At 42.9% G+C, this 27,156-nt stretch overlaps 1 protein-coding gene across 1 annotated transcript in view; it reads left to right on the top strand.

Moving 5' to 3' along the window:
- Positions 1–27,156, top strand: part of erfl1 (Ets2 repressor factor like 1) — a 178,356-nt gene that overhangs the window by 55,375 nt on the left and 95,825 nt on the right. The window contains exon 6 of the mRNA XM_061777658.1: positions 24,206–24,314. The gene's annotated coding sequence lies outside the window, so the exon portion shown is untranslated. The remainder of the gene's footprint in view (positions 1–24,205; positions 24,315–27,156) is intronic.

The following is a 27,156-nucleotide window of genomic DNA, read 5'->3' as shown; positions in this document are numbered from 1 at the left end:
TTATCGCTAGTCCTTGTTTTGACATCCTTTTGATCAGGCTGATGTATAGAGAAAATCTTTATGATAAAAGTAATAATAACTTTAATTCATAGGTGTCTTTCTAGACACCGTACGAAGTATCAAAAATACCAACGCAGTAGCGACAACATTCATCCATCCGTTTTCCAGCCAAGCATCCAATCACACACACATCTGCAAAGGTTGAATCGTGGCAACTGGACAGTTCTGGCCTCTCAATGACCTCTACTTTGGAGAAAAATTGTTTGCTAAAAATTGTGTATTTTCCTTGTGTCTGTTTAGATTCTCAGTCATCCGGGTCAAATAATGCACACAGGTTTAAGAATCAAGGCAACTGAACCCTTCTTGTTTTTTTCTTGTTTTCTGAAAATTATTTTTAAAATAAATACTTGGGCAATTATGCTATCAGGCTAATGGTAGGTTAAAAATAATTCTAACGTCAATAAAACAACCAAAATAATATAACATTACAAATATATCACAATTATATTAACAATAAGAAATGAGAGCAGTCTAATATGTAAAGATGGAGAAACACAAATTAACCCATCCATCCATTTTCTGCACCGCTTATCCTCACTAGGGCCACGGGCGTGCTGGTACCTATCCCAGCTAACTTTGGGAGAGAGGCGGGGATATCATATTCCAGAAATAGAAAATCTTTTTTTAAACTACAATGTAAAACACACACACACACACACATATACAGGCGCACACACACATATACGGACGATAAAAATAGATATGTTTTTTGAAAAATAAGATTAAAGTGTTAGTATTTTGGGGGGAAGTTAAAATGATATATAATACTTTCATAGAAAAAAAGAATGTTGGTGGCATAGTACATGGCATACATATAGTGATTGTTATTTAAAAAATCTAATTGTATATCCCTTTTAAATGGCAGAAACTAGTTGAAAGAATCTCCAGTTGCAGCCAAGTCGTGCACTCCATTTTCCCTTGATAGCTTAAGACATTATTAACTAACAATCAATTCCACAAACTGAATTCTTAACGATCAATTGCTATTTTTTAAATGGGGTGGGAGGATCACTCTTAGAATGTTCTGGACTGCTGTTTCCATGCCAGCGTCACATTGAACAGAATAATGATGACGGTGGGAGTTGTGCTGCAGTGGTCTACGTCAACGTTTCATAGTTGACATCATTGTTGTAGTTCTTTTAGACCGCGAACTAGTTTAGACTGAATCAACAGTACCTTTGCTCTGTGCAGCCAAATAGTGCAACCCATTAGGTTTGTCCACAGGCTTTAAAGGATACATATTATGGAAAACTGACTTTTGAAGCGCTTGTATTTAACGAGTTGGGTCTCTAGAGTGCCTGCCACCCTATCAAGTGTCAAAATTAAACAACCAAGTAAATCTTTTGTGATCTGCCTAAATCTTGAAAATGTGTCAGTGCGCGAGCCGTTGTTGATTTTGCCGAATTGTGAAGTAACATAAAACCGCCCCCGCACAAAGTTTCGCCACCCATGACTTGCTGACCTGAAGTGTTAGCACAGATTAGCCTTAGCTAACAGCGTTATTATCAGATGTTCACCGAAGTTGAGGCGGAGGGTATTTGGGATTGACGATGTGTCCGCTGCATGTGCCACATGTACAGGTTACACTGGTGCAAATAGCTAGCTTGGTGATGAAGTGCTGCCTCCACAAGTGAAAAGGCAAGGCAAGACACATTTATTTACTGTATATCGCGCATTTCATATACAAGGTAACTCAGTGTGCTTTACATGATTAGAAGTATTTAAAAAAGAGCAAAAATTTTAAAAAAAAATTACAAAAAGAGAAAAGTCAGCTTACTAAAATTTGTAAAAACTTACAGTGCAAGAAAGATCATTTCAAGACATGGACATTTGGGGGTGATTTCACTTCTGTTGACAACTTATTCCATTTGTGTGCGGCATAACCGCTAAATGCTGTGTCACCATGTTTGCTTTGGACTCTGTGATCCACTATCTAACCTGAGTTTGTAAACCATTTAGTTATGTATAGATCAGTAGCGGCCATGACCCTCGTGAGGATAAGCGGCACAGAAAATGGATGGATGGATAGATCAGTAGCAGAACTTTAAAGTCTATTCTATAGCTGAATGGGAGCCAGTGTAGCGACTTGAGAATTGGAGAAATAAGCTTTGATCACTTTGTTCTAGTCAGAACTTGAGCAGTAGTGTTCTGAATGAGCTGCAGCTGTTTAATGCTCTTTTGGGGGAGTCCAGCCAGAAGACCATTACAATAGTCAAGCCTACTTGAGATAAGAGCATGCATTAGCTTCTCCTGGTCTGCTTGGAACATGCAACCATTCACTCTAGATATGTTCTTCAGCTGGTAGACGGCTGTTTCAGTGATTGATTTGATATGACTACTGAAAGTCAGATCAGAATCTATTAGCATGTCGAGGCTTTGGACTTAGTCTTTGGTTTTCAAAGAGAGTGACTCCGGGTATTTACTAACAGCAATCCTCTTTTCTTTACTGCCAAAAACAATTACCTCGGTTTTGTTGTGGTTTATTTGAAGGACGTTTTGGTTTATCCAGTTATTTATTTGTTTTAGACAGTGACACAGCACCTCAATTGAGCTGTAGTCATCTGGAGACACTGTTACATCTACAGTGCTGGACTTTGACTAGGCTACTCCAAAACCTTCATTTTGTTTTTTTAAGCCATTCAGAAGATGACTTGATGGTATTTTTTTGGATCGTTATCCTGCTGCAGAACCTAAGTGCACTTCAGCTTGAGGTCACAAACTGATTGTTGAACATTCTCCTTCAGGAGTTTTTGTTAAAGAGCAGAATTCATGGTCCTGAAGGAGCGAAGCAGCCCAAGACCATCACACTCCCACAACGATGTTTGACTGCTGGTGTGATGATGTTTTTCTGAAATGCTGTGCTCCATTTACACCAGATGTAACGAGACACACACCTTCCAAAATGGTTCACCATTGTTCCATGTTTTCTCCTTGTAAGGAAAATGCCTGTCCCTGTGGTTCACTGGAATCCTCAAATTGTAAAGAAATGGCTTTTGTAACCCTTTCCAGACCGATGGATGTCAATTACTTTATTTCTCTACTGTTCTGGAATTTCTTTGGATCGTGTCTTTTTCTTCCAGCTTTTTTAGATCTTTTGTCCGACTTGATTTTGTCATGACAGATTCTGTGATTTCTTGATTGAACAGGTGTGAAGGTAATCAGGCTTGGGTGTGATCAGTGAAAATCAACCAAGAATTCTGATTAGCCACAATTATTTCATGATTTAACAAGGGGGGCAATTCATTTTTTACACAGGGCCAGCTAACTTTGAATAGTTGTTTTTTTTCCTTAATAAATGTAATTTCCATTTTAAAAACAGCATTTTAAGTTCACTTGGGTTTTATTTGTCTGATGTTTACATTTGTTTGACGATCTTAAACATTAAAGTGGGGAAACTATGCAAAAATCTAATAATTTGAGAAGGGGGCCATTACTTTTTCACAGCAATGTAACTGTGTCATCTACATAGCTATGATAGTCACCATTAAGGTTCTGAAGGATTTGACCCAAGGGTAGCATATACAGGCTGAACAGAAGGGGTCCAAGAACTGAACCTTGATGGACCCCATATGTCATTGCCATTCAGTGAGATTGAAAACTTCCAATGGTTACGAAATAACTCCTTTCCTCCAGATCGGACCTGAACCATTTAAGGACGGTTCCATTTAGTCCTACCCACTTTTACAACCTGTCAACAGTATGTTATGATGTACTGTATCAAATGCTGCACTGAGCTCCAACAAGACAAGAACTGTTACCATTCCCGAGTCAGTGTTCAACCTTATGTCATTTAGCACTTTGATAAGAGCTGATTCTGTCCTGTAATGAGGTCGGAAACCTGGTTGAAATTTGTCAAAACGTCCATTTAAGTTTAAGAAATTGCTGCGTTGATGAAAAACCACTTTCTCGACAATCTTGGCTCTGAAGGGGAGGTTTGAGATGCATCTATAGTTTGCTAACATGGCAGTATCCACTGTTCCCTTTTAAAAAAAAAAAAAATATATATATATATATATATATTTTTTTTTTATTTTTTTTTTTTAGAAGTGGCTTAATGGGAGCTACTTTCAGAGGATTAGGAAACTTGCCAGCAGACCGTCACCGGCACACCAACACAATCATGCAGCCTGAGGGCGGGCCTTATTTTTCATGATTTTTTAGCCTCATTTTACATACATGGTGATTTTTCTTTTTTTCTTTTTTTTTTTTAAATTCAATCAAATTTGTCAGGCTTGTTATAAACACTTCTCTGTGGTGTGTCAAATTTACAAGACATTTTTGGGTCCAGTTACAGGCACTTTAAGACACCTGGGAACTTTCTTTTAAATTACAAAAACAAAATGCATAATATGTCTCATTTACAAGTGTAAATTTTAATGGTTAGGAGGAGAGTTTGGAGTTATGTTATCCCACGCTAACCCACGAGATGCGTAGCATGGTCAGGAGGCAACAGCGTGACACCATCACCCAAGACGCGTAAAAGCTACGTTAGCTTTGAACAATCCAATCACTGCGAAAAAAGAAAAAAACACGGGTAACCGATTGTCTGACCCCGGAGCCGCTAATGTGATGTCATTTAGCCTCAGCCTGACCTTGTCCACTCGCAGGGTTCAACGCCAACACCCGCGCTCCAAATGGGTTTCCCTTTGTCTCAAGTGCATATTCTCCTCTGTCCAAATAGCTGTCATTTTCTGCAAGCGACTCATTCTGTTGCGGTAGTATAATTGCCCCAGAACCGACACCCATCGGGTCTTGATGAGCACATGACTTTAAAGCCACTTTAGTGGGGAGACGAGAGAAAGCCAAAGAGAAACAAGAGGGGGAAGAAGAACACATTAATGGATAGGTTGCAAGATGGACAGATAAATTGATAGATCTTTTAGAGAAGGTCAAACTTCTGTGCCCACAACGCAGGACCATCACGAAGAGAAGAGAAATTGATTGCCACTCACAATGGCGGTGAAATGACTGCAGAAATAATTTTCTGGGCAATGAACATTCTAGGAGGTGCGAGTGGAAAGTGCAAAGCTTTTTCCCCCCCAAAGGGTAGAAAATGGTTCAGGCAAAAACGGCTGTCAAGTGGAGTTGTTGCCGTTTCTTTGCCGGGTTGTTTGTGCCACTCGTGTGTGTGTGTGTGCGCGTGGACAATGGACACTCTGGCATACTAACGTACGATAGGGATCTCCATCGACGAGCTAACTGGAATTAGCATCGCTGTTGCAGTCATTTTCAACCACCAAACAACTCTCATTTTAGCATTAACACTGTAGTAGCGTTACAAATAGAATATAGAACAGGCGTTTATTCTCTCTGTTCTGTGGAAACAATTAGAATTGCTGGAGTTTGGACTACGTCCTTTCGACAGTGTTCAACTCTACCTGTGTCACAATACTGCCGTCTCCTGGGGCAGCACATAGGATGTGTTCGAAAGTGTTCACTCATTTCCTACTCCCTAATTACATTTCTTTAAAACTGTCAGCACAATGCATAATGGCATATATGGCTTTTCAAGTTTGTTCACTCGTTTTCTCGATTACATTAAGAGATACATTAAGGGCAATATATGGGGCAGTGATTTTCAGTGTGGTAAAAATACCACAATTGGTATGGGGGCTCCCTCAAGTGGTACATGAACGAATCACTTAATTAAATACAAATACTTTACATGTTTAAAAAATCGTTTAAATCCAGTACAATATCTTGTTTTTTTACTTTCATGTTGATTATATTTTTCACTTTTCAAGTACAATACACTTTTAGGCGGCACGGTGCACCACTGGTTAGCACATCTGCCTCACCGTTCTGAGCACGTGGGTTCGAATCCGGCCTCGCCTGTGTGGAGTTTGCATGTTCTCACCGTACCTGCGTGGGTTTTCTCCGGGTACTCCAGTTTCCTCCCACATCCCAAAAACATGCATGGTAGGTTAACTGAAGACTCTAAATTGCCCGTAGGTGTGAATGTGAGTGCGAATGGTTGGTTGTTTCCATGTGTCCTGTGATTGGCTGGCGAACAGTTCAGGGTGTACCCCGCCTCTCGCCCGAAGATAGCTGGGGTAGGCTCCAGCATGCCCGCGACCCTAGCGAGGATAAGCGCTACAGGAAATTGATGGATGGATGGATGGATGGAATAATGATTAAACTGTTCAGTTTAATCATTTTAGGAATGAAACCTTTTTCGTTTTTGGAATGAACACTTAGTCGTACTATGTTACTGTATTTTCAAGTTGGTCATTATGGTGGTACTTTGAGAGCCAAGTATTTTTTTATGTGGTACTTGTTGTAAAAACTTAATAACCTATACTTTCTACACATTCGAACCGCACTATATAGTGGTTAGGGTGTCAGTCTGTACACAACGAATATGTGTACACGGAATCCCCGCTATTCTCTGGGAAGCGGGACGAGCGCTGCTGCAAATAGTACAAATCTGTGAATATTTGACGCTCATCTCCAATAGACCCCCCCCCCCCCCCCCCCCCCCACCCTTGGTCATTATTAGCGTAAATACATTATTGAGTAGAATTGCAGAGAGAGGTTTTTTTTTCTCCTGACGCTTCATCACTGTTTTGTTAAATACATCCTTCTCGGCAAAACAATACTCCAAGTGTCCCCTGAAGACTTTAACTAACCGATCGTATTACAAAACCGCAGTGCTTAAGCACTTAACATACACCCCCCCCCCCCCCCCCAAAAAAAAATGACTATGATAATTACGTAGCCTCCTCTGAGTGAGTCTTTGACATATGAAACCATCTTCTCACCAAATCTATTAGATAAACAAATCTTTCACTTCTTACTTTCTCGTCCCGACAGCGCGACCCCTTCCTCCCGCTAATGACGCCCAGATTGATAGAGGCCGCAGCCCCACAAAGGATGGCGCATCAGGATGGTGTAGTTGTAGGGGGCTGCGCAGACAGAGATGGATCGGTGAGGGGTTATGTGTGGATAAACAGACTGAAGTTGATTGCTAGCGCAGAGAGGGGCCATTATGGTGAATCCGCACGGTAATCATAATGAATCACTTACTTATTAAGCGTTAATTACGGCACACAAATACATCCCGTGCGCTTGATGGAGCAAGGGCAGACGTAGTAAGTAGACGAGGGGTGTCTGCCGCTGTTCCAGTCCAGGCCGCATTAATTCATCCTTATTTATTAATTTGTCTAATTAAAACAACAAGGCTGTGCTGTGGAAACACTTTTCTTCGTGCCGCAAACAAATGGAGGCCCCATACAACGCCAGGCGTGGACCTTAAATCATGTGTCGTGATGGTGCACATTTAGATGCCCTTTAACAGAAGAGCTCCATCCAAGCCTCTTGTTCCTTTTATCATATCATAGACCAAAGAGTAGCGATTAGAGGATCATTACTCAGGGAAACTATTGACTTGGTTCACATTGACTCAATCTGCTTTCACACGACACTGTTAGACATTCCTGTAAAGTCCACAGTTATTTACCACATGCATACTATACATACCGTACACTTTCCTGTGATTAATCTAGTTGGCCTACTTCTTCTGCAAGCCAAAAGGGCTCCCGTTTTCCTTGTGTGACTGAAAAGCACCACAATGAATACAAAACATTGATTCCAAAAAAATATATAGTCACTCTCTGTTTATAGTGTGAAGTCAACCAAAATCCCTTGATGGAGTGGAAACTATATTTAAGTATAATCACTTTACAGTATTTTACTGTATTGTATGTGGTAAATAACTAGAATTTACAGCAATGTCTAAGTGTAATATATACCGTAAATTACAAGCATACTTTGTAATATTCAGGGCTCCACAGTGTTTAAGAATTTTGGTCTCCTATAAATAACAAGACACGGGTATATAACAAGAGATACATGCAAGCAAATACGATTATACAAGAAAGAGAATGATCATGTAGAAATACTGAACACTAACAATGTGGCACCGTTGCAGAAAAGCATTGGTGTATATGCTTCTATTAGATACACGTGGTGTGGTAGTTACAGTATGTTTCCAGAGAAGGAAGCTCAAGAGACAGGAGCCAATTGTTGCTTTCGCAGTGTCACCTGATTCAGGTAAGGTAATCGACAGCAAATACTGCTAAAATAAAACATAAGTGGGAGTTGAGTAGTCTGAACACGGTGCCAAGTGGTCGCTGGAGCAGATGAATGGCCTTTCGATTCATTTCAATTAGGAGAGATGTATGAGATATGAGTGTTTTGAGTTACGAGAGTGATCACAGAATGAATTAAACTCCTAAATTAAGCAACCGCTGGATGAGAGTGATGACATCCCATGGTTTTGTTGCGGTGCGTTTTTGTTTTGTCATTATTATTATTATTATTATTATTATTATTATTATTTTTACATCCTCCTCTCCTCCGGATGTTACCGCTGTCTCCCTAATGACAAATACTTTTTAACACCCCCTAACTGCATTCTCAATTTTCCTCCAATTCATTCCCCCCTCCCTCCTTACTTCCTTCCCTCCGTTTAGCCACAAGGTCCACTCTCAATTTCCCCGAGCCGGGCAGGCGCGAGAGCCGCACCTGAGCGCGGGGCGGAGCACGATAATGGCGTTTAATGCCCCGGTAATACGAGGCAGATATTATAATCTCGACACTGTCACATCGCGTTAGAGGCGGGAAGACTGATGTGTCAATGCCAGCGCCGAGCGGGTGACTGGAGGGGGCTCGGAAAGCGCGGCCCCACGGTAATGGAGCTCAGTACGATACGGAGTATTCTGGCGCAGCTGAATATTTTCAAGCAGATATTTGGGAGGGTGCGGTTTGGTGGTCGGCCAGGGGGGCTTTTCTGTCGTCCGCACACCTAGATGGAACCTACGGTGCATCTGGGAAAGATTCCCAGCGCTTCACTTTTGTCCACATTTGATATTACAGCCTTAGAAATTGATTAAAAATGTATAATATATGAATGGACTTCATTATAAAAATGTTTTTTGCCTATGACAAGAAAGGTAAATCACACTGAACATTAAATATACCGTATGGTAACCACTTATACATTACCAAAGCAGTGATTTATCGACATGTTGGAAAATTTTGACCAGAGGTATGTGCGTCCATGCTGCAAATATTTTGCCGAGGTTGCCCTTCCAGTTTGACACCTCGTTTTATAATGTTAAATTGTTGTGCTTTTAAAAAGTTCACTAATCAAGGATAGTGTTTACATACACGTTTTCACAAAAGGGACATTTATCCGAGTGGAAGCTTTTTTTTCCCCTTCACATTATCTGTAAAGAAAAAAAAATGCATTTACAAAAAAAAAAAACAGGCTCAAAGCTTGTATATGGATCAGAAGAAATAAAGAAAATATCAGAAGGGGAGAAAAAAATATAGTGACTAGTGCCCTATTCTCTACCCATTATGTGTGGGATGAGTAGTTTGATATTTTAGTTTTATTCAGTTTATATAGCCAACAAAACTTGGTATTCTGTTTGGAGTCATGAAATACGATTGTTGTTGTTGTTGTTATAAAAGCAAAAAAGACAATAGAAGGCATTCCGTCTCCTGCGTAACCATCTCCCCTTGCGGCTGTCGAGTGATTTATGCGCGCGTGTAATTGAGTGTTAATAAAATGTGTGTCCCGAGTGCGTGTAATTGTGTGTTTTGCCAGCCGCCATTGGTGAGGGTGTGTGTAATTGGTGTTATCGATGTGTGTGTGTGTGTGTGTGTGTGTGTGTCTGTGTCAGGGAGCGAATGAGGAAAAGGATGTCTTAGGGAAAAAAAATGCCTTTAGGAGTTTTTAGATTTGAAGACATTTGGTGTTGTATTAACCAAAAACCTTTCCTCACATTGATTTGTTCCCTCATTTACACAGCACGTTGTCCTTGTAGTCAGCAAATTCAACTCCCAGTCAAGAGGTTCAGGGTTCGAATCTCAGCACCGGGTTCTCCGGCTTCCTACCACATTCCTAAACCAGGCACGTTAGGTTCATTGAAGACTCTGACTCACAGGTGTCAAAATCATGCCCCGGGGATCAGATCTGGTATACCCCGCCTCTCGGCCAAAGTCAGCTGGGATAGACTCCAGCTCACCCCTAAATCTAATGAAAGTAAAAAATGGATGGATGGATTTGTGATGCATAATAGTATTGGAGTTCTTGATTGTTTTTCATCTCTAAACATTCGTTCATTTTCCGTACCGCTTCTCCTCAGTAGGGTCGCGGGCGTGCTGGAGCCTATCCCGGCGAGAGGCGGGGTACACCCTGAACTGGTCGCCGGCCAATCGCAGGGCACATAGAAACAAACAACCATTCGCACTCACATGCACACCTACGGGCAATTTAGAGACTTCAATCAACCTACCACGCATGTTTTTTGGGGATGTGGGAGGAAACCGGAGTGCCCGGAGAAAACCCACGCAGGCACGGGGAGAACATGCAAACTCCACACAGGCAGGGCTGGGATTTGAACCCCGGTCCTCAGAACTGTGAGGCAGATGTGCTAACCAGTCGCCAACCGTGCCACCCTCCCTAAACATATAGCAGAATGTTTTTTTCCTGATATGAGTCTATAGAATCGGAGTGTGTGTGTTTGCGTGTGTGCGTGCATGTGGTGCCGGTGGTGTTTAATTGACGCGGGCTGGCCATCGATCCCTCCCGCCCGGGCTAATGAAGGCCTGATTGGCTTGTGAGTGGCTGGCTGGTTCTGCTTAGCTGCCTCTGCCTTCTTCCCGCCTTCTCCTCGCTTCAACATTATTCTTCACTCTCTCTTTCTCTATTCGGTTTTTTTCCCCTTCATTTGGCCTCTCTCGCTTTTTTTCCACAGCGCCTCTCTCCGGAGCGTGGCACAACCTCGCCAGCGAGCGTCTGCCGGCAGTCCCACGAGCGACATCTCACTTCCCCTTTAATTTGGTGGCAGATTGATGCGCTTAAGCGATAATGAAAATTCATTTTTCTCAGACAGAAAGCGTCAAAATGAAGTCGTGACACTCAGTAAAAGGGTTCACTTTAACCGACGGATGCTGGCTCGCCCGCTCTGTTTGTAGGATAGCAAATGACAAGTATTGTAATTGGTCTTTTTTACCTATGTTGTGCTTGTACACTCTAATAAAACAGCGCTTATTCTGCACTGGATCACTGTTCATTTTGCTGAAATATGTCTGATTGTCACCACTTTCTCTTCGGTTTTTTTCCCCGAGATATTCCTCACGTTTCAATGCGTCCATTTTCTCTACCGCTTATCTTTATTGGGGTCGCAGGTGAGGAGCCTATCCCTGCTGACTTTAGGCAAAAGGCAGGATACACTCACATATTGGCAAACATTCAGAATCACATTCCCACCTGTGGAGTCTTTAATTTACCTAACATGCATTTTTGGGGGGAATTTAAGGAGAACATTCAAACGCACCACGGGAAGTACAAGGCCGAGAGTCGCACAGACCTAACCACTAGCCGACCGTGCTGACGTTCATCAGTCTTGTCAAGCATTTGTATCGTCGATTCTAAGGAGCACCGTTCCCAGTCCCCCCTATCTGCCCCCCTCGCTCCCGCCGTTCATTTGGCGTCTCAATCAAGCCGGTGTGCCGCATGTCAGCTCGTGTCGCCCGTCATGGCAGCCCACGAATGTCTTTGTGTGTATGTCACTCGTCTCTCTCGCAGACACGCGTATTACAGCGCCCTGTTAATGGCTTTGTCAGATGGCCTTTTCGTCGGAACACTCATGAAGACGGACACGGGGGGCTGCTGCCAATCCGTGTGTGTGTGTGTGTGTGTGTGTGTGCGCGCGCGCGTGTACACGTAGGTTTCAGCAGCAGGAAATTAAAAGGCCACCTTGCCTCCGACAGTCATGCATCAGCAAAATTCCTCCAGTGTTTTTTTTTTTTTTTCTTTTTACGTTCAAATGTGTCACTCTGCAAGCCATCAAAATCAGTCTTCTACTAAATTCTTCAAAATCTTCTCAAATCCATCCCACCAACAAACAACTTGGCAGAGGAATCAAGCAAATGTCAATCGTAGGAAGCTGCCGTTGTTATCCCGCTTAAAGCGAGCACCTCTCGCGATTCCATTCCATTTTCAATGCAGCATTTCATCGCCAAGCATTCGAAATACAGATGATAGGGCCCGAGCCCTGCTGCCAATAGCGAAAAAAAGTCATTGATGCCCCCTAAATACAGTAGATTTATAATTATCTAGAGGTGCCACAAGCTGGCGCCAAAGCACTAGTTTTCTATTAGACACAGCTTTGGCTTATCTAATAGAAGCTCCTCCCCTCACTTCAACTTAGCTTCTTGGCACCTAGATCTGCATTACTTTTCTATAAGACAGGTCTTTAGCGGCATCTTGTGCCATCTTCATTGTTTCAGAAAGACCACAAAAATGTTTCAGTGAATAAATCAGGAAAGGTAAAAATAAAATAAAATAAAATCTGCGAATTGGTGAACTTGCCAGTAGTGAATCGATAATCAGCAGGGAAATATCGTACACTTGCCAATTAATGTCTCGGTGTGGGGCATGACATAACCAAACACAAATGCCTTCCACCCCTACGTAGTAAACATTGGTGAACATTAATATTTTTCCAGTAACACTGTTAGCTATCACTAATGTGTATTAACACTGCAGCTTGGCTTATTACCGTATAACTTTGATTTTGCTCTGTAACTTCGGCCAGCCGAGCTGTCGAGTCCTTGGCTGAGAACATTTTGCTTTTTATATTAAGTGCGGCTTGCTGACAGATACATTTTCAGGAATGGGCGGAAACATAACATTCACTTTGGGTTGTTTAATTTCACACTTGAGCCAGGCACTCTGGAGACCCAATTATTTGTATACAAGTAATTAAAAAGTCAATTTTCCATAATATGTCCCTTTTTAAAGTACTGCAATGCACTGGCGGCTGGTCATTGAGGGCGCTAGGGCGCCGCCACACCACTCAGGTCAGTCGCCGTTAAGAAGAGAAAAAATGAAATGATGAAAACGAAATATTAGATGAGCAGATGAGCAGGATAAATAATCTATAGTCAATAATGACTAAACTTGTTTCCTTCATTTCCCATTGTCTGATTTCATGACGTATTTCCGAAATCTTTACCCATTGTCAGTCTGGTTAGAGCGTCATCCTCACAGTTCTGAGGACCCAGGTTCAATCCCCGGCCCCGCCTGTGTGGAGTTTGCATGTTCTCCCCGTGCCTGCGTGGATTTTCTCCGGGAACTCCGGTTTCCTCCCACATCCCAAAAACATGCATTAATTGGAGACTCTAAATTGCCCGTAGGTGTGACTGTGAGTGCAAATGGGTGTTTGTTTGTATGTGCCCTGCGATTAGCTGGCAACCAGTTCAGGGTGAACCCCGCCTCCTGCCCGATGACAGCTGGGATAGGCTCCAGCACGCCCGCGACCCGAGTGAGGAGAAGCGGCTCAGAAAATGGATGGATGGATGGATGAAATTAACAAAAAAGCCTTCTTGGGGCACTTATGCTATTAACAGTTTTTTTTTTTTTTTTTTTTTTTACTTTTTCCGACTTAATCTATTACTTTTTGTACAAAATACAACAAAAATGAGAATGGGCATATATAGGCTGATTGCATTTTTATTTGTATTTTTTTTTAACAGAACTGCAGTGCTCACTACTGTTTAAGGATGCCTTGACGTGTACGGACGGCCAAGAACTCTTGACAACAGTTCATAGCTGGTTTTAGTCTTTTTCGCTGGGATTTTTGACAAAAGCTGATCCTTTAACAGACTTCAAAGCCTCAGCGGCGTTGTAAGAGGACAAGCCTCGGCTGTCTGCGCCCTCTGTAAACACGGAACGCACACTGTACGTGTTCACCTGCTTGAGACAAGACGGATATGGCGAGCGACAGGCCCGGCGCTTTTGATCGAGCCGCCTTTCAAAGCCGCCGGCTGCATCTTTATTTCACATCTCTCCGTCTGGTCATGCGGTACCCCGAGGCCCGCCCCCCTTCCCCCCTTCACCGAATCCCCTCCCTCCCTCCTCCACCCGGCCAGCCGTGGGCAACAAACACACAACATTATACACTGGGATAAGTGGGGTGTGTTTACAGGTTGTTCGTTTCCACTCCAACTCTCAGCAAGGGGAAGGAACAGGCTATAGTGGAGGGAGAAGAAGGGGGGTGTAGTTTTTTTTTTTGTCCTGGTGAGAAATAGCCCCTCTAGCTTGTAATTGGAGGCAGAGAGTGAGGGGGGGGGGGGGGGGGGGGGGTTGAGAGGGGTGTGGACGAGGAAGGGGGGAGGAAGAGACAGCAGAAATTGCTTGGTCGGGCCCGTGTGGGATGATAGTGTTTTTGACAGGTAAATAAGGCTGTGATTGTCGACAGTTACACTGCACCTCGCTGACCCACGCACACACATACACACTCTGGCCCTCCTCCATCTATATTTCACTCTACCACACACACACACACAAACGCAGAAACTTCCTTTCTACCCCTATCTGCCACACACATGCACATATTCCCTGAGACGGTATTTTTAAAATGACGTAACACAAACTATTGGTATAATAAGCTCATGCGTCATCAATTCCGTACCCCATCTCCAATTTCTTTCCATAGGAATCCATTCAAATTGAATTCTTCTGTGCCAGGGTCATAAAACCCTTTATTCGTCGACAGCAATGTTTTTAAAGTCAGACTTTTAATAACCGGTGTCATTACAAACTTCAAGTTTAACTTGTTCTTTCATTCCCCCTTTGAACTGAATTGATAGAATATTATTAGAATATTTCCCTCGCTATATCGCGGTTGACCTATTGAGGCCGTCTCAGGGGTTCGGTGGAGGACAAGACACACGCAGTGCATGCATGCGCATCTCTCCGTAAAAGCCTTTTCACACTACATTTAGAAGTGACGACGAAACGCGTGTAGCCTCGCATTGCTCAAGGTGGACATTTGCCATCGCGGCCACATGCCTCGAGTTGACAGCGGCGTCGCTGTGGCAATGCATAGACATGAATAGAAGCCTCACGAGCTTCGCCAACGCACTCGAGCAGCCCGGCTAAACGACATCGCTACGTGGCGGACATGTTTGCATAGGCAACGTTCCCACCAAAGGCAATGCACGTACGTTGCAAATAAATATCAGCTTGCTCATTTCTCAACCGATTTTCATGAGGTTCACATTTTTTGTCGATGTCAATGCATGTGCTAATGATACACAACATTTAAAAAGAAAAGATCCCAAAAATATTCACACTTATGAAAGTTTTTTTCCAGTTCCCTTGTTGTGATTGTACGGCGTTGTGTGTAACTGTATGCAGCACAATGTACAAGCAGCCTTGTTATTTTGGTTTTTGTGCCGTCCACGAACATGGAATGCACTGACACTTTGCACCTACTAGCTTAGCCTCGCCGTAGGCACGCAGCTCAAAGGGGTGTGTCGCATCTCCGTATTGTTCATATCTATGGCAGCAATAGACCAACAAGTGGGAAAAGCGTCCATGCTACTTCAACCACTTCCAAATTTGGACAAGCTTGCACTGGACAGGTCCTAGGAAACAATCTTTTCAAGGATTGTAGACGAAAACAAAGAAAAGGACCAGACTTTGTTATGAAAATGATATGAGAGTGACACTTGCCAAGGAGACAGGCAACAGCAAAATTCACATTCATTTACAGTCAATTTTTATTTAATTGAATTCTGTTTTTGTTTTTGGTGTGAAATTCATGTTTTGTTGGTTTTCTTCTTTGAGCATAATAATTTTGTGTGCAACTGATGTGGTTAATTTTGTGCACAAATACAATATATGCCTGTTTTGAATTTGGAATAAACCATATTTTATTTTCTCAATTACGAAGGGTTCCGTGAATGCGCGTATGAAACTTGGCGGGGTTTTCAGTACCTCTGCCAAGCTTAAGAACCAAAGTGTGCTTTGCGTTTTCTTTGGCTTTTGAAATTGGAACAACTTTGAAGTTAACCGGAGGGATGGATGGATGGATGAATGGATAGATGGATGGATGGATGGATAGTGCAGCTGTCTGTACACTATTAGTATCTCTTCTTCCTTCCATGTTCCCATTCTCTTTTATCAAGTCAACAGCCGTCTGCCCTTCTTCCTCCCTCCTCATCCTCCTCCTCCTGCCTGCCCTTCTGCCCCCCCTTCCTCCTTCCCACCACTCTCCCCTCTCTCACTTCAATCTCAAGTGTTTTCAATTTTATTCTAGAGTGGAATTAACTACCCCCGATGTCAAATTGCCGACGAAATCGATAATAATATCTTTACAAAAGAGGATATTCCAGTCTCTCGCGTCGGCTTTTGAAAAATGGAAAATTTAGCCGAGATTGATTCATTAGTTGACACGTTATAGGACGGTATAAGTATTGATCGCGGCCTGTCATGTCCCATCTCGGCTAATCGAAGCTGAGGCGCTCTGTCGATGGGCGCATTTTTCATAATTCCGTCGCTGGGGAGAGAGAGAGAGAGAGTGAGAGAAAGGGAGAGGGGCAGCAGCCGGCAGAGGGGAGAAAAGGAGGAGACAATGGGGATGACCAGCGGAGGAGGAGGAGGAGGTGGTGTTGGGGGGAGTGAGTGGGGGGGGGGGGGGGGGGGGAGATGACTTGAGGTTTGGGGCAAAGAGTGATGAGAAATAGAGAGGCTTAGAGGAAAGGAAGAGGAAGAGGAGAAGGTGCGAGTGAGGTGGGGGTGAGAAGGTATGTTAATGCTGCAGCTATTGGGGCGTAGATAATGACTGCATTAAGCAATTAAAGTCAAACGGGGGAGATAACGAGGTGAGGGCAAGGATGTGCGAAAGACACGAGCGAGCGGGGGACAACAGGGGGCAGTGTTTTTTTAACAGAGTAATTTCATAGGGAAACGATAAACAGTTGATTTACAACGTTTTTCATACAAATATTTAATTATTACTATTGCGTTAGCTCAGGCTCGTGATAGACGATGGCGTGTTGCAATTTACAAGATGTAGAAATTCGGGTTACATCGCCACCTTCGTAACAGAAACGTAGGACCGCCTGTATATACTGGGGGAAAAAAGTCATTTAAATTTACATAATTCCAACATGTACATTGGTTGCACATGACTAAAATGTGTTAAACTAACAAGATTATTTTCAGGAAAAAAAATATTACGGGAGAATTATGTGAGTAATATTTTATTTTGATGTTTTTATTTAGCTAAATAACAGTGTTCCCTTGCTATAATGTATTTTTAAGAGATCTTTTTTTGGGGGGGGGCCTTTACAGTATACTTTGCACTGTAATGGCCTTGCAGGTGCTAAAAGAGACACAGTCGCCAAAGGACTTTTCAACCGTTTATTAAACGCCGGAAGAACAGTAAAACAGGAGCTGCTGTCAGCCACAGCTCCCGGCCAGACGCTCACATGCAGACTGGCAGACATCACGCCGCCCCATCAGGCCCCACCTCTGAAAGGCACATGCAGCTACACAGACACTACATTGCATAGGTATTTTCTATACAGTTTATGGTTGCAATGTGTTTGGAAAAATGTGTCATGGTTAGGGTTGTGGTTCGTTTTGTTTCATGTTTTCCTGTGTTCCATGTTGTTCATGTCGTGTGCTCATTTAGTTATTGTGTCCACCTGTTCTCGTCAACCTTCTACCTCGTGTCGACCAATCAGCTCCCTCCAGCCACTCGTGTCTTGTCCAGGTGTTCCTCGTTGTCTCGTCAGTCTGTTTGTATTTAGTTCGCTGGTGTCGTTCACTTTTTGTCGGTTCATTGCCTCTGTCTGTCACGTCGCAGTCTCCAGTTGTGTTGCTCAGTTATTTCCCTAGTCATGTCTTGTTTCCAGTTTTAGGTTTATTCAAGTGTTTCTTTGTTACTTTGGTTATCAGTTGTGGGTCTTTGTTTAGTTTGCTTTTTCCATGGTCCTTGTTTGCCTTTTTTTCGGTAATGAATTAATCATTTTTTTGAGACTCGTGCACGCCTGGCTTGCCTCCCTGCTTCCCTGCACTTGGGTGCTCCTTGTTTTTGCCTTGCCCTCACAAACCAACCGTGACAAAATGTGTCTTAAGTTTAATCGTGTTAAAAGTATGTGGTGGGGTAAAACAACAAATATTTTTTCTATGGTCTAAATCACAGATTTTCACCGATTGTGCATGGGTCTAGAACAGGGGTCAGCGATCTTAAATCATCAAGACATTTTGACCACCTCCCACAGAATAAAAACACTGGGTGCCACAAAACCCTTTTGATCTCTAAAGTGAAGATAAAACACATTTTTTTTTTTTTTTTTTTTTTTTACTGGTATGTATAAAATACCATAGTGCGTTGCATTCATGAAATGAATGAGCAGTTACAGAGAACCCAACATTTCTACACAACTCTTCAAAAATGTGAAATGTATTTACAGATAAAATAGTCTGTTTGAGTCCTCCTCGTAGTTGTGAAATTAAAACCAGAGTTAAATTCACCTGCAGCGAAACAAAATGCTGTCATCAAATCATTTTATTGCGTGCGGAGCATCCAGTCAGCTGTCAACTTGATTTAAAAATGTCACTTAACAATGTAAAATATATATTTTCAAAATAATAATAATAGTAAAATATATATTTATATTTCAGTGTAAAGCGTCGGTATATCAGGGCTTTCTACGTCACCTTGATTTTCACACACAATTGTAAGCTGTCATCTTTGAGGCTTGAGCGATGTTTGCTTTTCATATAGTTCATGCAGCACGGAGCATTAAATGTTCTGCTTGCTTCAGAAACATTTCTTGGATTTATGCATGGTTTGCCTACCGGTGGTCGAATAGCTCAATAAATCTTAGTGCCAGGTTTTGCACATTGGCGCTTGAGACACATATTTTGAGCTTGTGCGGCTGCAACCCGATCCTCATTCCTGGTCCCTGCATTGCGGTTTGTTCCGGCGTCATGGCCGACCTCCTGAACGGCCCAGCCAAGCACCTCGCGTCTGGTGTCCTGGACGGCCACCATACCCTGAACCCTCCTACAAGCCCCCTTCCACCCACCTGCTTTTGTGGAAAATTTCTGTTGTGTCTGGGGGGGGGCTGGACTGTCACGGTCTGTGCTTCAGTTTAGATTATATTTAGTTTTGTTGCATGTTTTCCTGTGTCCCATGTTGTTCATGTCTCATGTGCTCATTTGCTAATTGTCTCCACCTGTTCTCATCAGCCCTCTGCCTTGTGTCGACCAATCAGCTCCCTCTAGCTGCCCGTGTCTTGTCCAGGTGTTCCCCGTTGTCTCGTCAGTCCTGGTTGGTTCATTGTCATATGTCGTTTGTCGTTGTCACTCAGTTCCCTGGTCATGTCTTGTTTCCTTTTGTGGTGAGTTTTCCCCCAGCGTTTGTTGCTTTAAATCTTGTTTGGGTTATTATTTTTTTTAATTAAATACAAGTTTGAGATTCCTGCCCTCCCTGCTTAAAACAAATGCCAATGATTATGTCTTCCACTAGACAATGCAGGCTAACCTGGATAAAATAAACTTATCATTGCAGCACAGTCGTTGCCCGCGCGTTACCGGTAGGCTACTGGACATAAAATTTTGCCAACGAAAATGGGGTTTAACTTCCCATTGCTGCCCGTGTTCTTCGCCCTGCCTGGTCAGCCACCAGTTCCATGGTCCCGCTGACATGAATGTTTTAAGACAGGCCTAGCAGAAATCAGACTATCAGAGGCTAGTGATGCAAGGTTAACCACTATGCTCATTCACATCCTGGGCAGCGGTGGGCCAGAACATTTTTTCAACTCTCTGACCTGCGCAGACTTATAAAGACTGTAGCCTTGTTGGAAGGATATTTCGCTGTTCTGCAGAGTGGATTGTCAGTTGAGTCGGTACAGCACTATGTCTCCCACTTATGCTGCTTGGTTAGCGTCTGTAAATTAAGCTGATTGGAAGACGAGATGCCAAAAATGCATAATTAGCAATTAATTGACTTCAGGGTCTCAAAGTAATTGCGGAGTAGTAAACCAGTTGACCAGTTGACTTATTCTTTTTGTTTTGGCTTGTCCCATTAGGGGTTGCCGCAGTGCATCATTATTTTCCATGTAAGCCTATCTCCTGCATCTTCCTCTCTCATAGCAACTGCCCTCACATGTTCCCTCACTCCATCTATGTCTACCTCACGCTCTCTTGCCTGGCAGCTCCATGTTCATCATCCTGCTACCAATATACTCACTATTACTCCTCTGGACATGTCCAAACCATCAAAGTCTGCTCTCTCTAACTTTGTCTCCAAAACATCTGATCTTGGCCGTCCCTCTGATGAGCTCATTTCTAATCCTATCCAACCTGGTCACTCCTAGAGAGAATCAACATCTTCATTTCCGCCACCTCCAACTCTGCTTCCTGTTGTCTCTTCAGTGCCACTGTCTCTAATCCGTACATCATGGCAGGCCTCACCACTGTCTTATAAACTTTGCCCTTCATCCTAGTAGAGACTCTTCTGTCACATAACACACCTGAAACCTTCCTCCACCCGTTCCAACCTGCTTGGACCCGTTTCTTGACTTCCTGACCACACTCACCATTGCTCTGGACGGTTGACCCCAAGTATTTAAATTCCTCCACCCTTGCTATCTCTTCTCCTTGTAGCCTCACTCTTCCTCCTCCAGCCCTCTCATTCATGTACATTTATTCTGTTTTTGGCTAGTCTTCATTCCCCTCCTTTCCAGTGCATGTCTCCACCTTTCTAACTGTTCCTCCACCTGCTCCCTGCTTTCACTGCAGATCACAATGTCATCTATGAACATCATGATCCATGGGGATTCCAGTTTATCCTCATCTGTCAGCCTATCCATCACTGCAAACAGGAAGGGGCTCAGGGCTGATCCCTGATGCAGTCCCACCCCCACCTTAAACTCCTCTGTCACACCTACAACACACCTCACCACTGTTCTGCTGACTTCTGTGTGTAGTACCACAGTTCCTCTCTGGGTACTCTGTCATAGGCTTTCTCTAGATCTACAAAGACACAATGTAGCTCCTTCTGACCTTCTCTGTACTTTTCCATCAACATCCTCGAGGCAAATAATGCATCTGTGGTACTCTTTCTAGGCATACTGTTGCTCGCAAATACTCACTTCTGTCCTGAGTCTAGCCTCCACTACTCTTTCCCATAACTTCATTGTGTGGCTCATCAACTTTATTCCTCTATAGTTCCCACAGCTCTGCACATCAACCTTGTTCTTAAAAATTGGCACCAGCACACTTTTCCTCCATTCCTCAGGCATCTTCTCACGCACTAGAATTATGTTGAACAAGCTGGTCAAAAACTCCACAGCCACCTCTCCTAGATGCTTCCATACCTCAACAGGAATGTCATCAGGAACAACTGCCTTTCCATTTTTCATCCTCTTTAGTGCCTTTCTAACGTACCCCTTACGAATCATTGCTACTTCCTGGTCCACCACACTTGCCTCTTCTACTCTTCCTTCCCTCTCATTTTCCTCATTCATCATCTCCTCAAAGTATTCTTTCCATCTATCCAGCACACCACTGGCATCAGTCAACACAGCCATCCATCAATTTTTGGTACCGCTTATCCTCACTAGGGTCACAGGTGTGCTGGAGCCTATTCCAGCTATCTTTGGGTGAGAGGCGGGCTACTCAGTCAACATATTTCCATCTCCTCTGTCCTTAATCAGATTAACCTGCTGCACATCCTTTCCATCTCTATCTCTCTGTCTGGCCAGCCTGTATAGATCCTTTTCTCCTTCTTTAGTGTCCAACCTGCCATACATGTCTTCGTATGCCTCTTGTTTGGTCTTTGCCACCGCTAACTTCACCCTACGTTGCATCTCCATGAATTCCTTTCTCCTTTCCTCTGTCTCCCATTTCTTCTTAGCTAACCTCTTTCCTTGTATGATTTCCTGTACTTTAAGGTTCCATCACCAATTCTCCTTCTCCCCTTTCCTACCAGAAGACACATCAAGTACTCTCCTGCCTGTCTCTTTGATCATCTTGGCTTTAGTGGTCCAGTCTTCTGGAAGCTACTCCTGTACACCAAGAACCTGTCTCACCTCTTCTCGAAAATCCGTACAACGCTCTTCCTTTCTCAGCTTCCACCACAGGGTTCTCTGCTCTGCCTTTTGTCTTTTTAATCTTCCTCCCCACCGCCAGAGCATCTAACAGACCACCATCCTGCGCTGTCTAGCCACACTCTCCCCTACCACGACCTGACAGTCTGTAACCTCCTTCAGATTACATCGTCTGCACAAGATGTAATCCACCTACGTGCTTCTACTCTGCTCTTGTAGGTCACCCTATGTTCCTGCCTCTTCTGGAAGAAAGTGTTCACTACAGCCATTTCCATCCTTTTTGCAAAGTCTACCACCATCTGTCCCTCCAAGTTCTTTTGTTGGATGCCGTACTTACCCATCACTTCTTCATCACCCCTGTTTTCTTCACCAACATGTCCATTACAATCTGCACCAATCACGACTCTCTCTGTCTGGGATGCTCCAAACTACTTCATCTAGCTCCTTCCAGAATTTCTTTCACCTAAGTCACATCCTACCGGTGGAGCATAGCCACTAATAATATTATACATAACACCCTCAATTTCAAGTTTCAGTCTCATCACTTGATCTGACAGCCTTTTCACCTCCAAGACATTATTAGCTAACTCTTCCTTTAAAACAAAATTGGCATACAGCAGCCATACACACTCAACAGACATATTCTGGGGAAATAAAATGATTATATATATATATATATATATATATATATAGAAACTAGCACTCTAAGAAAAAGCACAAGTGCTGCTTTGTATTAAATATAAATCATATTAGAAAGAAAAACAGCGGAATTAATGTCGAGGCAAGTGAGCAAGGGGATGCGAGGAGGTGTGAAAAAGGAGAGATGGGGAGGCAGTGGGGTGGGTGTGCAACGGGGGACTTGTAATAAATAGAAATTGAAAGGCTTGGGCGCAAGCACAGAGAAGTTGTGAGGCGGAAAAAAAAAGGTAAAGAGGCGGGAGTGAGGGAAGACGCGATGACAATGATTGGAGAAACTTTTGATAGTTGTGCGATTTGTTTGGAAAAGTTGCCATGGACTCCGGTAAGTCCAACATAAAGCCACTCCTCTTGAGAGTCTTGTCACGCCGCGTGCAAATCCTGAGCGCACGTCAATCAACAAAAGCCAGAGGAATCGAGCCAATCTGTTTTTCTTTTTTGTGTGTGTACGCTGAAAAGTCCAATTTGGAGTCATCATGCCTTTCAAGGATCAAGTTTTGAAGTACATGTAGTAGCTTTACATACAAAGCTCCCCCAAAAAGCCAATTGGTGTACAAGCTGGCTACAAAAACAACATAAGCGCCAAACAGATCCAGCACAACATGCATCAATATTAAAATAGCAGCATAGGTGGAATTTGCTACTTCATCGAGCAACTTTCTTGTGCCGACACATACCTACATGTTTGAGCCGTGAAAATATATGCTTCGGGGAGAGGGCGCTCATGCCGAAACCCGAAGTGTGTGCGCTTTCTTAGCCACACCACAAAAATCCGGAAAATTGAAATGGTGAAAAACTGTTTAATGTTATACCTCCAAAATTTAGTATTTGTCACAGTTGAGGGTTTTTGTGTTGTTGGAAACAAAAGGTAGATCCAAGTGCACGGACGCAGGCAGGAGTGGATGTTTTCAGAAAAAACTATTTATTTTAAAACTCCAAAAAGGCAAACAAGGCATGTAGAAGCAATCACTAAATTAACAAAGCCCAAGAAAAAGGAGATTTAAAGTAACAAAGAAGCATGGGAAACAAAACACTCACTACTACTGAACTACTGACATGGCGGCACTCGGGAAACGTAACGTATGACAACAATGCACCAACAAAGACTGAAAGAAAGCTGAGAACTAAATACAAACAAATTGACGAGACAACGAGGCACATCTGGAAAAGACGCGAGTGGCTGGAGGGAGCTGATTGGTAGACACAAGGAGCACGGCTGACAAGAACAGGTCGGAATGAAAACCTAATAAGTAAACATGACGTGAAAAAGTGACACAGAATCACAGATCATCACAATATTATATAGTTCTCAGTCTTTGCACATTTTCAGCAAATATCTTTATGTATAATGTATTTAGAAACAAATCTCTGAATCCACTTTACAGGGGTTTTAAGATCCAAACAACATTCCCATAGCTTTGATACCATTGTGAACTGACTATCAAAAAAATGCTAAATTAGTTAATAATAACAACTAAAAAAGTATACGTTATTTGTGTTTTTTTTGTTTTTTTTCCAGCTTTGCCAGAATTGTTTTAAGGCCAGAAGCTGGAGGTTTTAAGGCTGGCCCAAGACAACGCACAAATCATTCTTGGAGCTGATAACATCAAATAATTGGCCATGGATGGGTAATATCTTGCTTCTTTGAATGCGTTGCTGTCACTGTTAATGCTCCCTGATTCATGTTCCTTCATGTCACTGCTGTCTCAGCTTTTTCCACTTTATAAGACCGCAATATATGAATTCATCAATCAAGACCTCAGTCATGGTTGACTTCTCTATTTACATCATTTTTACATCTTGTCAACTGCGGAGGTTGAAAAACTACAGTAACAAGCCTATTTTTACATTGGGGAAAAAAATAAAAATAAAAAAATAAAATACACTAGACTTTTTGTACTTCGTTATGACCCACCACTGAATTGCGACGATGCTAACTTGACTTTTTTGTGCATTTTCTGCCATTTGTGACTCATTGATTGATGAATTGATGCAAAGCAAATGAGATGGATTGACAGATAAATAGAGTATGGATGGGATCTACAAATCTACAGTATTATCAATTGGTTGATCCATAAAAATTCTGTTGATTGTTTTTTTTGTCCGGAACTTATTGTCAAGTAATCACAAAGCAATGGAGACACTTGTTCCCCTAATTCCTTGTTGATACTGAGAAAGAAAAAGAAAAAGCTGGCTTTGACGGAGAGGGTGAAAGGGGCAACAGATGGCATCCTGCCTCTGTTGCGCCTCAAATACTACCTCAGATGCCAGAAAATTGTCAAGTTGATTTTGTACCTTCATTCCGTGCCAGTGCTGATTATACAATACAGTGCAGCGACATAGGTAACAGACTTTGATGGGCTGTGTGAAAGAGGCTACAGGTGGCATGCTGTCTGTGTTACACTTCTGATACTACCTCCGAAGGCGGATTATCACGAGGTCTTCTATGACCCTGTGTCTCTACTGTTCACTCAGAGTAGCGAAATGGACAAAAGTCCACGTTGACAGGCAGTGTGAAAGGGGCTAAAGATGGCATTCTTCCTTCCTACATCTCTGATAATACAAACCCCAATTCCAATAAAGTTGGGACATTGTGTAAAATGTGAATAAAAAACATTACACAAATGATTTGTTAATCCTTTTCAATGTATAGTATATTCAATTGAATACACTACAAAGATAATATATTTATTGTTCAAACCGATCCTTTTTTTTTTTGGGTGAAAATATTCACTCATTTTGAATTTGATGCCTGCAACACATTCCCCAAAAATTGGGACAGGGTTCTGTTTACCACCGTGTTATATCACCTTTCCTTTTAACAAAACTCAAACGTTTGGGAACTGAGGACACTAATTGTTGAAGTTTTGTAGGTGCAATTCTTTTCCATTCTAGCTTGATGGGGTTTTTGTTGTCGTGTCGCGCTTCATAATGCATAAACTTTTCTGCAAAAAACACAAAAGATGTTTTGATGGGGGTTTTTTTTAAAGCAGGGTGGAACGGATTAATTGCATTTCCATTCATTTCAATGTGGAAAAGATGATTTGCGATATGAGTGTTTTGAAATATGAGCATAATAGTATTGAACAAATTAAACTTGTATCTCAAGGTACCACAGTAATTGATGAACAAGCATTTTGATTGAACAAGCAAGATGTGAGAAAGTCTTCTCGCAAAAAAAAAAAGGAAAAAGTTTATGGGCCACCCCCACATCGTCAACGATAAAAGTGGAGCTGAAACGGCTTTTAGTGGTATATAGAGAATCAAGAGGAATGAGATACACCAAATTAGAGCAGATTGATCTGATGGACTTGGAAAGTAGGTGTATATTGGGAGGGGGTGACGAGAAAATGGCAGGGGAATGGGGGAAGGGGGGGGGTTGGTTGTTGCGCCGGTACTTGGCAGTCTCCGGGTATCTCAGGTTCTCTCTGGCCGAGGGAAAAGCGGTCGATATTTAATTGTTATTGCTAGCATGGAACGCACGGAAGCGAGGCGCTGTACGAAAATTTCTCATTTATTTGATATTCTTGTTTCCTCACCCTTTTGCCTCACCCGCGGAGGAGACGGGGACATGGAAGCAGTGGGAGGGGAGGGGGATCTACGGGTGGAAACGCTTGCGTCCTACTCTTCCAGGTTTTTGTCCTGTAGACAAATCAGATGAACTATCCCATTGTGACACCCCCTACCCCCCCCACCCCCCACGTGTCCAAAATGAAAAATCTGTCACTTTCATCAAATGTCGCTTGGAATATTGTCTACACTCCATTCCCAGGGATCGAATCTTATTTAGTGGAGCGAGGGGTGGGTGGGTTGGTTAGGAGGAGGGGGCGGGGGGCGACGACCACGACCACGACCAGGACGGGATTTGCCATCTGTTTTCAAATTTCATTGCTCCGTGAACTTTATTTTCTACCCACTTCGGACAAAATTATAACCCCATCGATCCGCCGCACACGCACACGCACACGCACACACACACACACACACACACACACACACACACACTCCCCCTACTCTCTCCTCCGCACACCACGTTTCTTAAAGGCTTTGCTTATGTAATCCAAACCATTTTGCGCACACTCGCGCTGGACTCTCAAGTCAACTTTTTTTTTTTCCTCCTCCCCATGCACGCACGCATGCGCACTGCAGCCTCTCTACTCGTAAACTTCTTTTATTAGGTCCTGCCGTTATTTTGTGTCCACGCAGTGCTAAATTGCATTCATCACTCCTGCAGGATTCCCAGGGAGGAAGCTGTCGTTGAGGGTATGCCCTTTTTCCTACCAGAATGGCACTGTTACTATTGAAATATGGTGAGAAGTCATAGGCAATTTGACAGGAAACATGCATGCAGACTGAACTGAAAAAAAGTCAGACATTGAAAAACTTTGTGATAGAGACATCTTGCAGAATGATGTTGGGGTGATGTTAGGAGTGTGTGAATTCAACTTGTTGTGCATGCATACAGTAGTA

The sequence above is a fragment of the Phyllopteryx taeniolatus genome, chromosome 6 (assembly GCF_024500385.1).
Source record: "Phyllopteryx taeniolatus isolate TA_2022b chromosome 6, UOR_Ptae_1.2, whole genome shotgun sequence".
In the NCBI taxonomy this organism is placed as follows: domain Eukaryota; kingdom Metazoa; phylum Chordata; class Actinopteri; order Syngnathiformes; family Syngnathidae; genus Phyllopteryx; species Phyllopteryx taeniolatus.
The sequence above is the reverse complement of the archived record's forward strand: the minus strand, read 5'-3'. Positions and strand labels throughout refer to the sequence as shown.